Raw genomic sequence first — 13,418 nt, 5'->3', positions numbered from 1 at the left:
AGGGTACTTTATATTCTTAACAAAATTCACAGATAAGGGGTATTACAAACATGTCTTGAACGCACGTGATATGGTAGTTTTACACATAGTGAACCCCCCGAGAAAAAAATCCAACAATTGGAAAGTCATGGTATTGTAAACAGAGATCAGGAAGAGCCGGGAGTTGAGGCACCTCTAGATACAAGGGAAGTAGCCAATACCACAGATGGGGTGGGCTCAGAATCAGTGATGCCTATTCCGGAGGTAGAAGAACCGTGGCCACAATCCTTATGGGAATCGATCAGAAACCAAAAAGATGGTAGTTCCACCTTAGAGTCAGCACCTATCCTTGAGATAAACATGGATCACGATTTTTTTCCAGGGAATATAAGATCTTTATATGGGGATGTCAGGTATGTCGCATCTGAAGAGAGTAAACCACGCCCTCTAAAGACTTTGCCATCTTTCATAGGAGAACTTGAAACAAAATTGGAGGTTAAAATGGTACCTTCTCAGTGGAAAGCCACACCAAAAATGATGGATACCAAGAGCTTGCATGAATTGATGTCTTCTCCTATACAATGCACACTTTATCTCTCAGAGTTACTAAAAATTAGACTGCATCTATGGAGCCAAATGGGAAAAAACCTGGAAACCATGGGGTTGAAAATCCCTTCACATGACTAGCTTGCGGACAAAAACATGGATGACACATTTCCTAAGAAGCCACAGACAAAGCAAGTACCAGTAATAAGGTGGGTGACTACTGTGAAGGAGAAGAAGGAAACACCACTTACCGCTTGAGTACAAAGGAGTAGAGACGGTTGCTATATTAGATAGTGGGGCAGAAATTTCAGTTGTTACCAAAGAAATATGGAAAAAATGGGGAAAGCCCACTCTTACGAAAACTCAAACTGCAATTAGCAGATGGATACGTGGAGAGACCGATAGGAATTCTAGAACAAATCATTGTATCCTCGTGTAGCATAGAGTATGAGCACTCCTTTGTCATAATGAATTTTGATAAGAGCAGCAACTTTGATATCATATTGGGCAGACCATTCATGCATCACCTCAAAGTGGTACAAGACTGGGGCTATGACTATATCTACTTGAGACACAAAGAGGTCACTACAAAAATTAGTGTCAAAGATCATAGTTATAGAGATGTAGAGCCAACCTCGGGGGAAGAATTACACTCCGCAACTGAAGAGGAAAACGAGGTACTTGCTTGGGTGCAAAGCAAAGTGTATAATTGGATGTGCGGGGCATCGGGATGCGAGAGTCTTAGAAAAGAAGATTGTATCTTAGAGCGTTCAGTAGAAGATGAAGCTTATATTAAGGAAGCTTTTCGAGAGGATTTGTTTGAACCTTTTGGATGGGATCAAATACTGGTGACTCTTGATGTCTTTGTAAATGAGGCAACCAACACAAAATTTTGCGATGAAGATGGCTATGACATAACTCCCCTATTTACGATAAAGGTGTTGAAGGAAGCTAATGAAGTTTGTGAGTGTGAAAGCAGAAACAATGAGACAGATGGCTACGTCTTGGAGCATGGTGGCAAAGTGCAAATGAAGGAAGCAGAGTAACCACAAGAATATGTCATCATTGATATACCTACAGAATCGACAAGAGCTGTTTCAAAGCGACCAACTCGAGAAAAAGTGCAAGTGAAGGCAGATGAAAGACGAAAATTTCCAAGTTCAACATCAAATGTTCAAAAAACGCAAGATAAAAAAAAGAGCAAGGATAAAGAAGAAGATTGACTATCTCCTACAACAATCAAATTCAGCATATGCAGAGAAACAGGACTTAAAATCACATGTTCAGTTGTGATAGATCCAAAAGAGATAAAGAATCTAATGTCTTATGGAACGTGGATAATGATGGAAAATCCACCAATCACCGAGCTAGAGGAGATCATGTACACAAGTTCAAAAATGCCAATTCCTAGCTTCGGAGTGGCCGAGGTCGTACTCAAGTTGAGTATCGGGGAGTATAAGGATACTTTCCACATAATCGACTCCCATCATATCAAAGAGAGTCTGATCCTGACAAAGGGCTGGAGGAACATCTTCTTTCAGCCACACAAAAAAATGTTCAATGACAACACCATCAGAAGCCCCAAAAGAATCTCAAATTCATGCGGACAAGAAATCGCCAACCATCGCAGAAAATGGTAAAGCTAAGGTAAACTCTAAAGAAGATCAACCTCAAAGATGACTTTACCTTCAACGAGCTCCATCAAACTTTGCATGTAGCCTCTACATCAAGAGCCAAACCATCAACAATGCAATGGAAACCAAAACAAAAAGTCTATCAACCAAAGTTTCCATCACAAAAAAGCATCAAGAAGAAGCCAAAGGGAATCAACCAAGTGCTAGTATCCAAAGAACACATCCAAGTCACAGACCCAGTTTGGATACGTGAAGCACAAGCTCAACCTCAACAACAAAAGGTGACACGGTGGGTAGCATCAAAGGAGTCAATCACTGCTCATGGATACTTCCAAGGAAACGCTAATGCTTGCACCAAAAGTTCTAAAGTAACAGCCTGGATCTACTCGCCTCAACCAAAGAGTTCTACAAAGAGCAAGAAGAGCTATAAACGCAAGACAAACAACTCAATCAGGAGAAAGGACTACCACAAAAGGCAAAAGAAAACATCAAAGCAGCAAACAATGCGACGAGGTCCAAAAGCAAGCTAGGAGGTAGGCTTGTGCATGAGCTACCCATGGCAAGTTGAATGCATGCGGCTTGACTAGTCGTGGTTGAAATTGCATGGATACACAACCAAAGGAAGAACAGCTATGTGGGAAGCATTTGAAGGACATAGTAGCATTCAAAGAGAGATTATGATGATGATGGATCTTGGAGGATGATAGTGATGATATGGCTATTAATGACATGTCCAAAGCTCGGCAATTACGATCTGCATGCATAGCATTCTGCACAATGCTTCCAATTTAACAACCAATGTTTGCGAACTAACATCTTCAAAATCACAAAGCTTGCCTTCTTCGGTAGAAAACCAAAAACAAAACGTGAAGAAGAAGAGACATTAGTAGACGTGCACCCCCTCTTCTCTTTTGTCAATAGAGCTATTCCTGAGGGGATGATAGAGCATGAGTTTATCTAATTGACATCAAGTAAATAAGGCAATTAAAGCTTTAAAATGAGAGCACAGAAGCCAAGGACATTATACACAAGTGAACGGCTGAATAAGTAAGTAAAGGAGAGCAAGCAATACCGAATTGTAAACACAAGAGTTGAAGAGTCATTAGATAGAAAAGTTGAGGCTAAGGTTCAAGCAGCAGAGGTCCAACAACAACATCAAGGATCAGTAGCGCAACATTGGATCTTACATGCTTTTGGCCGTATGATAACAGGCGATCAAGAAAATGCCATAGTAGATGAGCCCTAGCTTTTCCATGTACATTTGAAGGCAGATGGGCTCACGATAGCACCTCAAAGCTAAGGTAAAGGCTTGCACGATGGCATGTAACTAAATTAGTGTAGGGCATTCTATGAGCTTCCAGATACCAAATATGAGGCTGTGGACACCCCAATCCATCTATCTATTTATCTATACTAAGGATAATGGGGGAGGAATTCCGGTTCCCTCCCTCTACCACGTGTCAGAAGCTCCTTCAAGCGGCGGGTGTGGCCTGCAGCTCCAAGAGCACAGCGATGCAAAGAGAGAGAGGCGGGCGAAGCCCGCTGGCCTTCCTAGTACTATTATAATGGGGAAGGGATTTCGGGCCCCTCCCTCGGACATGTGGCGAAAGCAGCTCGATCCGGCAAGTGCCTCCTAGCGCTCGACTGCGGATAGAGACAACAGTACAGTGCGCGCGCACCCGAAAGAGAGAGAGAGAGAGAGAGAGAGAGAGAGAGAGAGAGAGAGAGAGAGAGAGAGAGAGAGAGAGAGAGAGAGAGAGAGAGAGAGAGAGAGAGAGAGAGAGAGAGAGAAGAGAGAGAGAGAGAGAGAGAGAGAGAGAGAGAGAGAGAGAATGTCGAGGCCACCTCTGACGGCGATGCCCCTCTAATTTATGGAAATTCCCAAAATACCCCTCAAATTTCATTGTCTTAAATTCCCAAAATGCCCTTCAAATGCCACCTCTGACGTCGGTGAGGCCACCTCTGACGACGCTGCCCCTCTAATTTGTGAAAATTCCCAAGATACCCCTCAAATTTGATTGTCTTAAATTCTCAAAATGTAAATGCCCTTCAAATTTTCCAAAATTCACAAATACCCCCGGTTGTGAGATTGAATACCTCCAAAGATTAAATAATTTGTAGCTTTTCATAAGCAGACTAATTGTTTATCAATACAAGATGCTAAAACTAAAATATGAGTTGGTTATGTAGGCTTTGGAGATGAAATACTTCATTATTTTTAGACATAATTGTCCTTTTTTGTAAGGTAATTTGTGACAAATTACATGCGAAGCACAAAAAAGATTAGGAAATCTTGAACAATTCAACCAAAATAGATCCAACGGTCTTTTGGGAATTTTTGAAATTTGAGGTATATTTTGGGAATTTCCACAAGTTAGAGGGGTATATTGGTAATTTTCCCTAATAATAATAGTGGAAGGGATTCAGCCCCCTATGCTAGCCACGTGTCAGTAGGAGATTGATTTGGTCAGTGTCCCTTGGAGCCTAGCAACACAGGCAAACAGTGCAGAGCAGCCGGTAGCAAGCATGAGACAATGCGCACGTGCAATAGGGGGGGGGGGGGGAGAGAGAGAGAGAGAGAGAGAGAGAGAGAGAGAGAGAGAGAGAGAGAGAGAGAGAGAGAGAGAGAGAGAGAGAGAGAGAGAGAGAGAGAGAGAGAGAGAGATGTTAGGAATTGGATCGTGCTAGCTATGGTGGATGAAAGAGAAACATAGTGTCAATGCGTGAGTGTGTGTGTGTAAGCAAGGTTATCACTCAAGTGAATTAGGTTCCAAGATAGAATTAGCTTGGACTCATAAACACAATCTTGAGTATTGACTTAGCTTAGCACAAGCTCACCATAGACAAGCATGTAGTGCAAAATGAAGTTGTGTTTATTCATTCATGAAATGAGATTTAAGTAGCTCTACATCCTTGCTCCAAGTATGTGGGATAAATCCACTCTCCTCTCCTTGACTCACACCTTAGGACAAAGCTCACACTTTACAATCCTCCCCTTGAGGTTTGGACTAAGACAAGATACTGAAGATGCATGATCCACACAGGCTAACCAAATCCACATAGGATGGTGATATCCACACAGGAAAGTAAATTCCACAAAGGATGGTGATATCCACACAGGATGGTAAAATCCACACAATAAAAATCCACAAAGGATGGTGATATCCACACAGGAAAAAGTCCCCCCCTACAAGTAGAGAGTTTGCATCTTCAAAATGGGTCTTCATAAAAGACAACGTTGCTCTCGTCTTCATCCTTTTTGTCTTCTACTATGTGGGTTGATCCTCTGTCGGGTCTCTTACCTTCGTTGCTTTTGTTGTTGCTTCTACTGCTGCTGCTTTCTCCACTGCTACTGCCTCCATTTGAGTAGCACGGAGAAGGAAGGTATCCCTTTCTACCACATTTGTTGCAAGGTTTGTTTGTGTAGCAGTCTTTCGCTATGTGTCCCATTCTTCCACATTCATAACACTTTCTTCCGTTTGTCGATGTTGATGGCGAATGTCTTCCCCTTGAAGATGTTGCAATAGAAACTCCTCCTAATGAGGTGAGTGAACCTCTTTGCTTTCTTTCTTTTGCTTGGACTGAGTTGATGACATCTTGGAATGGTGGTGCTGGTTCTTTTTCTTCAAGAATTGTGACTAAGTGGTCATAAGAAGGTGGAAGTGCACTTAATAGTATGGCCACTTTGTCATCTTCTGGTACTTCAACTTGGATGTAAGTGAGTTGTGTGACAATGCTCTTAATCCTGTTCACTAGGCTAGCGATGTCCTCCCCTTCAATCATAGTAACTTTATAAAGCTGTCTTTGAAGACTAACTTTGCTTCTTTTGGCCCTAGCTCCAAAATTACTTTCTAGGACATGCCAGGCATCATGTGAATGCTTACATTCATTTATGAAATGCACGTAGTTGTCATGCAAGGAGGTGATAATGATTCCCAATGCTTGTTCATCTTTGGCCAAATTCTGTGCACTTGCTGAGTGTAGATGCCCTAGTGTGCACTCCATCGGGTTCGGCTTGTTGCTCTAAGGCAGTGTTGATGATAGACCACAAACATTTTTTCATAAGGTAGCCTCTTAACTTCGTTTGCCAAGTGTGAAATCCCTCCCCATTGAATTTCTCTATTCCCTTGTCCCCCATTTGTGCCAATAGAGGGGGTCTTAGCTTAGGAGACTCTCCTAGCCAGTGTCTACCTCTTTACACGGTGCACAAATAAAGAAAGATGATTATTTATTTGCAAGTTATTGTGCTTGGCTACAAGATTTGAAAAGAGTTTAATGAGAAAGAGAGTAAGAGAAAATTCCTTTGAATTTTGTGAAGCTCCTCTTCACCGTTGGTGAAGCCCCTCTTCACAAAAGTCACCTTCGGTTGATTTATTGGATGTCAGTGCATGGATGCTAGTGCAATGGGTGCAATTAGGGGTGTTCCCAGTTGAAGAGACTCTCTTCAAGGCAGTGTCTACCCAATCTTTGATGCAAGAAGTGCAAAATGGCAATTACAATGGGATAATTGCTTGTAGTATTTGAGATGCTTGGCAGCCTTTGGTCGGGTCCTTTGATGCCTTTGAGGCTTTGAAAGCCTTGGTTTATTTGTCTTGGAAAAGCCCTTGAAGCTTGGCAGTGAGAACTGCCTCTTAGGAGGCTTTGAGATGATGCCGCAGGAAGGAGCTCTTAAGGCTTCGAGAGCAGCGCGTGGGAATCGGTCCCTGGAAAGGATCCGGGTAGCGGGGTAAGTCCGGTGGCGGGTAGATTGCCAGGCAAGCGCAAGCGGACACGGGCAGGCTAGGCGGGCAGGGCACCGGTCAGTGGAGGACTTCTCAAGCGCGCATCCGTTCGCCAGTGGGTCAGGGGCCGCTGGACGACGATTCCTATTTGCAGCCAGCCGGTGGCGGACCCGAAAACTTTATAAAAAACAGCTTGGCGCCGATTTAAAGTCCGCCCAGTGGGCGCCCAATTTGGGTGTGGACGCCTTTAAAAATGGTCAATCCTCCTAAAAACAGGAGGTTCCCACCATGTGCAATTTGATTGAGGCCTTTTTGGGCTTGTTTTTCCACAAGGGTGTGGTGAGCATTGAACGCTCCTTCCTGCCCACATACACAAAGTGCCTCTGTGGCTTTGTTCTGCAGAAAATTCCAGAGAATGGGAGTGAAAAAAGCTAAGCTTGGAGCGTGAACAAGAACAATCGGAATGCAACAATCTTGGGCTCAATGGAAAGCTCTCGAGACAGGCTATGCACACACACCAATCATAAATGCCAATTTTACTAAAATGAGGAGCAGATTTTGAATGCAAAATGCAAGTTTCTAATGACAAATTAATGAAATCTTATGCTAGTTAATCTTCCAATAAGCTAGTGAGTAGTGGCTCAAGAGTCTTTAGCTCAAGAACATGCTCATGCTATCCAATGGAATACTAATTAGGCATGTGGTATGCAATAGAAGAGAAAATCAAATGGATTTATCTAATGATGATAGAGTAATGCTAATTGTACTAACACATAAATGCATAACAACAATCCTAGCTAGCACACCATGGCTCTGATACCAAATGTTAGGAATTGGATCGTGCTAGCTATGGTGGATGAAAGAAAACATAGTGTCAATGCGTGAGTGTGTGTGTAAGCAAGGTTATCTCTCAAGTGAATTAGGTTCCAAGATAGAATTAGCTTGGACTCATAACACAATCTTGAGTATTGACTTAGCTTAGCACAAGCTCACCATAGACAAGCATGTAGTGCAAAATGAAGTTGTGTTTATTCATTCATGAAATGAGATTTAAGTAGCTCTGTACATCCTTGCTCCACAGTATGTGGGATAAATCCACTCTCCTCTCCTTGACTCACACCTTAGGACAAAGCTCACACTTTGAGAGAGAGAGAGAGAGAGAGAGAGAGAGAGAGAGAGAGAGAGAGAGAGAGAGAGAGAGAGAGAGAGCCTTAAAGTGTGTGAGTACCCTGGATGCCGGCCCTGGAGTAAGAGAGATGGGAGACTGCATGACCATTGACAAGAGAGAGAGAGAGAGAAGACTCGAGAGAAAGGGGAAAATGAGAAATTCAGTCTTGAAATAGAGAAAAATAACGCAAAACCCCAAAAAATACCGTAATTTTAGCATGTGCAAGCAGCTTGGAGGTCGGCCTTGGAGTAAGAGAGACGGGAGACTGCATGACCATCTACGAGAGAGAGAGAGAGAGAGAGAGAGAGAGAGAGAGAGAGAGAGAGAGAGAGAGAGAGAGAGAGAGAGAGAGAGAGAGAGAGAGAGGTGACCTTGTGTTGGACGGGTACGCCGCGACGGACGTCAGCACAACGAGAACTTACCTAACAAGTAATGTCAGCTAAGGACGAAGCTCGACCCGCAGGCGCGTGGAAGCAAGCATAAGGTGTCAACCTACACTCGACCGACTCCTAACTAATTGCTACAGAGGTCTCTACCAATTGTCTAAGTCACAGCCTTCAAGAGTGCAAAAGAGGAAACTTCCTACAACTCTTGCTAGAGGCGAACACCATCAAACGCTTTTGAAACACCATAGAACTTGAAGGAGACCCTACTAATACCTATAGGCCACTCTCCCTAAGGTCTATGAACCAAAATCACGACCCAAAACACCCGGTGCAGAAACACGTAGGATGTCTGGCCGAAATCTGCAGGTCTTCGGTTTCAAAATCTGAAGTGCCTAATGTGTAGTTCTACTCAATGTGAATGCGTGGATATGTTGCAATGCGAAATCAGATAACGTATGCTCACCCAAACAACTGATGAAGCTCGTAGAAGGAGCTCCCAAAGCCGGACCATACGCGCATAATGTTGGTATCGGCGCGTAGCTCTAGTCGAGGGCAACACGCTGCACTCCTCCGCACTCGATTCCGACCACCGTAGCACACGTAGCATCAAGACGAAGCTCACACACACACTCTCTCTCTCGTACACAGTACTCTCACTCACAGACTTCAAACTTGTTTTAAAATGACAAAAGGTTTTTTCATTAAGGTCAAAAAGTGGTATATATACCTTAAAGCTTCTCAAACCCTAAAGTTCCAAAATCAACGTAATTTATCACAATTTCAACCACTCACCTGGCAATGGGTCAGTCTCTGCACAACTTCTTGCTTTGTTGCTGAATATACCTGTACACAAGCGTTTTAAGTTCGGCAATTGAATCAAAGCATATATCTGCTAGAGGTTATCTTAGTAATGATTGGTATAACTGGAGAGTTAATCTCAACCACTACTGTATTTTATACACTGCTGATGTTCTGGATTAGGTTTGCTAATCTGAAACAGTACTTCCCTCAGATGTTGGTCAATTTATGCGAAAAAGTTTGAATTCAGTCCTTGCTTTGTCAAATGGGCAAACAAGGTCCAAATTCACTTTTGAAAGAAGTTTTGGAACCCTTAAGCCAAATGGAACCTCACTGTCTAGGCCAGGTCAAAGTTTCTCTGCAGTATGCCCCAATAGACATCCTACGCGTAGGATGTCTCCTGCTGTGTTTTGCCTGGATTTTTGCACTGTTGTTTCCCCTTGTTGTGATGAGCTTACAGCTGCTTTTACTTTTTGATTTGGACACCTATTAGCTAGTCAATGTGTCAGAAATCTGTTCCGACGGCCTATTGATGGTATTGATCAGTCTAATCAACTCCAAATTGGACCAAAATTGACTAGGAGGCTTGCCTTAGGCTATATAACACCTTACAATGCTCAAAGTCAAATTTTGGCTTCATTTTCTTGCATTAGACATCCTACGCGTAGGATTTCTTTTTCTTCAGAATGGCTTTAAATTCAAGGCTCAAGCTCCCCTTGAGTTGCTGATTACTTTGGTATACTCAGAATTCAGTTTGGAGTCCCAAATCACTCAGAAGACATCCTACGCGTAGGATGTCTTTTTGGCCTGTTTGACCCTAGATTTGTCCCACAGCTTCCCTTTGATGTCAGTATCCCAATGGTATGCTTAGATTTTGATTTGGATGTCAAAAGTCCCAATCTTCAGCTGTTTTTGCTTTTTCAGTCAAAAGTGCTAAAGTCCACTTTGAACCCAATTTTCTTATCCAAATGACGTGAAACCCCTTTCAGTCACTCAATACATCATGCAAGACATACTCATGCAGCCAACTTATGGTTTTGGTCTTAAGTTAATGTTTGACACTATTTGGGTAGGATGTCTAGCAATTTCAGCCTATCTAGCGTTATCCTGTCAAGGTATGGCCAAATTTCCACTTTCCAGTTGAAATTAGGGTAAACCCTACCTTCTGAACACACTGGTGAACTCAAAATCCCAAAATTCCTCCCAGATTGGCTTGTAGACATCCTACACGTAGGATGTCTATTGGCTTAAAATTAATGTCTTTTCTGACAGAAATGCTCCTGATGCTCTGTAGATCTATCAGAAACACTCACAGTAACTTTTGGACTTCAATTAGGCTTTCAGCCACACTTTTGCGTCTTTTAAAAACTTGTAATGATTCTACCAAGCAAGTGTACATGCATGAAATGCTCTAGATCTGAATCATGAGGTCCTACTTACTCTACTCCTACCTATCATGAAGAAATGGTAATAATGGTGTTTTTGGTTGCTTTTTGGCCTCTCCGGACTCTCAAGCTCTCCTCTCACCGCTTCTACCACTCCAACTCCTACTCTAGAACTCCTCTACTACCTAAAACTACCTAAGTCTACCTCCTCTACCTAAGTTGAAGAATCTAGGCCAGACACACGCTTCCTAGACTCCCTCTAAGACCTAGAGAGTCCTCCACCCTCTGATCCTATCTAAATGTAAAGCGAGACTCTTGGCTGGCCAAAAATCCCAATCCTCAAGGATTAGTCTTGGTCACCTACCTAAGGTTTTCGTCCCCGACAGCGGTGCCAACGTTGGACGGGTACGCCACGACGGACGTCAGCATAGCGAGAACTCACCTAACAAGTAATGTCAGCTAAGGACGAAGCTCGCCCCGCATGCGCGTGGAAGCAATCATAAGGTGTCAACCTACACTCGACCGACTCCTAACTAATTCCTACAGAGGTCTCTACCAATTGTCTAAGTCACAGCCTTCAAGAGTGCAAAAGAGGAAACTTCCTACAACGCTTGCTAGAGGCGAACACCCATCAAACGCTTTCGAAACACCATAGAACTTGAAGGAGACCCTACTAATACCTATAGGCCACTCTCCCTAAGGTCTATGAACCAAAATCACGACCCAAAACAATCACGACCCAAAACACCCGGTGCAGAAACACGTAGGATGTCTGGCCGAAATCTGCAGGTCTTTCGTTTCGAAATCTGAAGTGCCTAATGTGTAGTTCTACTCAATGTGAACACGTGGATATGCTGCAATGCAAAATCGGCTAACGTATGCTCACCCAAAAAACCGATGAAGCTCGTAGAAGGAGCTCCCAAAGCCGGACCATACGCGCGTAATGTTGGTATCGGCGCGTAGCTCTAGTCGGGGGCAACACGCTGCACTCCTCCGCACTCGATTCCGACCACTGTAGCACACGTAGCGTCAAGACGAAGCTCACACTCTCTCTCTCTCTCGTACACAGTACGCTCACTCACAGACTTCAAACTTGTTTTAAAATGACAAAAGGTTTTTTTCATTAAGGTCAAAAAGTCGTATATATACCTTACAACTTCTCAAACCCTAAAGTTCCAAAATCAACCATCTACTCAATCTAACTATCAAAACTGGGATACAATCTGGAAACTTCTATAAGTCCCAATATTTACAAGGTGAAAAATCGGGTTTTCCTCAATGAATGAATAATAAAAAAAATAATAGTCCGCCGAGTAGTTAGATTCCGTGGGGTGTGTCCAGCTTCTAACACCCCCCCCCTCCTTGTTCATGTCGTCCCTGACATGGCCTGGATCAGCTGCTTCATCTTATGGTTTCTCGCATCTTTAGCAGTGATTCGTACCTTGCATGTAGGTTCAGCATTGTTGGGCCAAAGATATCTGTGTGCATGGTGAAGAATCCCGTATAAAATGCTTCTTCAAAAGCCTGGAGGTGATAGGATGGTAGAAACATAATTCTTTGATACAGCGCATGTATCACCTCCTTGGAATGCTGACGTGACAGATCGTAAGCACAGCTGTATGTATCTTGAAAGAAGAATATGTTGTCGGTCACCTGGCCCGGCTTGAAGGTCTCGAACACTGCTAGGATGGTTCTGCAGATTTTTCTCATCATAATGCATGTAAGGTCAGGTGAGCCAGTGAACAACTTTATGGCGCGTGTTAGGGTTTTCACCATGTATTGGACACTTATTCTCTCACCTGCCTTCACGCCTGGCAGCTTTGGGTAATTCAGCCAAGTGGGTTGGCTTCTTTGCAGGATTTCTTGTGCCTTCCATGTCCTAACCCTTGGTAGAGGACAGAAGCTGAGGTTGTCTCTGATATGTTTAGGTGCCTCTACCAAGTGGATTAGGTATTGTGGGTACTTGGTAAGCCAAGCCTTCCTCCACTTTGGCTGAGAATCCACTATGAGCTTAACTCCTTCTGGCCTCGAGGTGTCTGCATTGTAGAGAGGTTCCGTTGGCTCTTCTCCGATTCGCTTGTTTATTGTTGCTGCCTCATATTTCAGCAATGGATACGGGAGAGAGGGTTGAAGCCACTCACGCCTGAGATTGCTGGCATCGATCTTCTGAATGGTCATAGATTTGAAGACCCTTTGCTCCCTTTCCAAGGCTTCCTTTGTGATTTCTCTTAGCTCTGCCTCTATTGCCTTACGCAATTTTTCCTCCTCTACTTGTGTTAGATCCTGCGGGTCTTGAGAGGATCCTGGTATGCTTTCCTCTTGCATGGGCGGCTGGCCCTGAGCTTTCTGCCTCTGCTTGTTGCTGGCCTTTTAACTCCTCAATTTGCCTAAGGAGTGTTTGTTTTTCCGCTTCAGCTTCTACGCCCATATTTACGAGGAGGTCATTAAGCTCAGCGTTTACTCTTTCCGCCTCCTCAAGCTTTTTCTTTATGCTTTCCACCTCTTCTTGTAGGGCTTTTTGGCTGTCCTCCATTCTTGTTTGCATTGCTATAGAACCTTTAGCCATCATTAACCTTTGCTTTTTCTCGAGGGTGAGCTTCTTCTAAAGTTCTTGCATCTGCTCTTCATATATTTGACTCTCGGAAATGATTGAGTCGAGCTCGTAGCTCTAACTCTAGCAGGTGATGCTCGTACCCTCTGGATGGTTTGATCTTTGACTTTTAATTGGTCCTTGAGCTCAAGGACTTCATTGAGGCTTGCTTCTAGTTCTATCTCTGCTTTTTCCTTGGCATTTCTCATGG

The sequence above is a fragment of the Adiantum capillus-veneris genome, chromosome 10 (genome assembly GCF_014529385.1).
Source record: "Adiantum capillus-veneris isolate H3 chromosome 10, ASM1452938v2, whole genome shotgun sequence".
In the NCBI taxonomy this organism is placed as follows: Eukaryota; Viridiplantae; Streptophyta; class Polypodiopsida; order Polypodiales; family Pteridaceae; genus Adiantum; species Adiantum capillus-veneris.
This window is presented reverse-complemented; position numbering follows the sequence as displayed.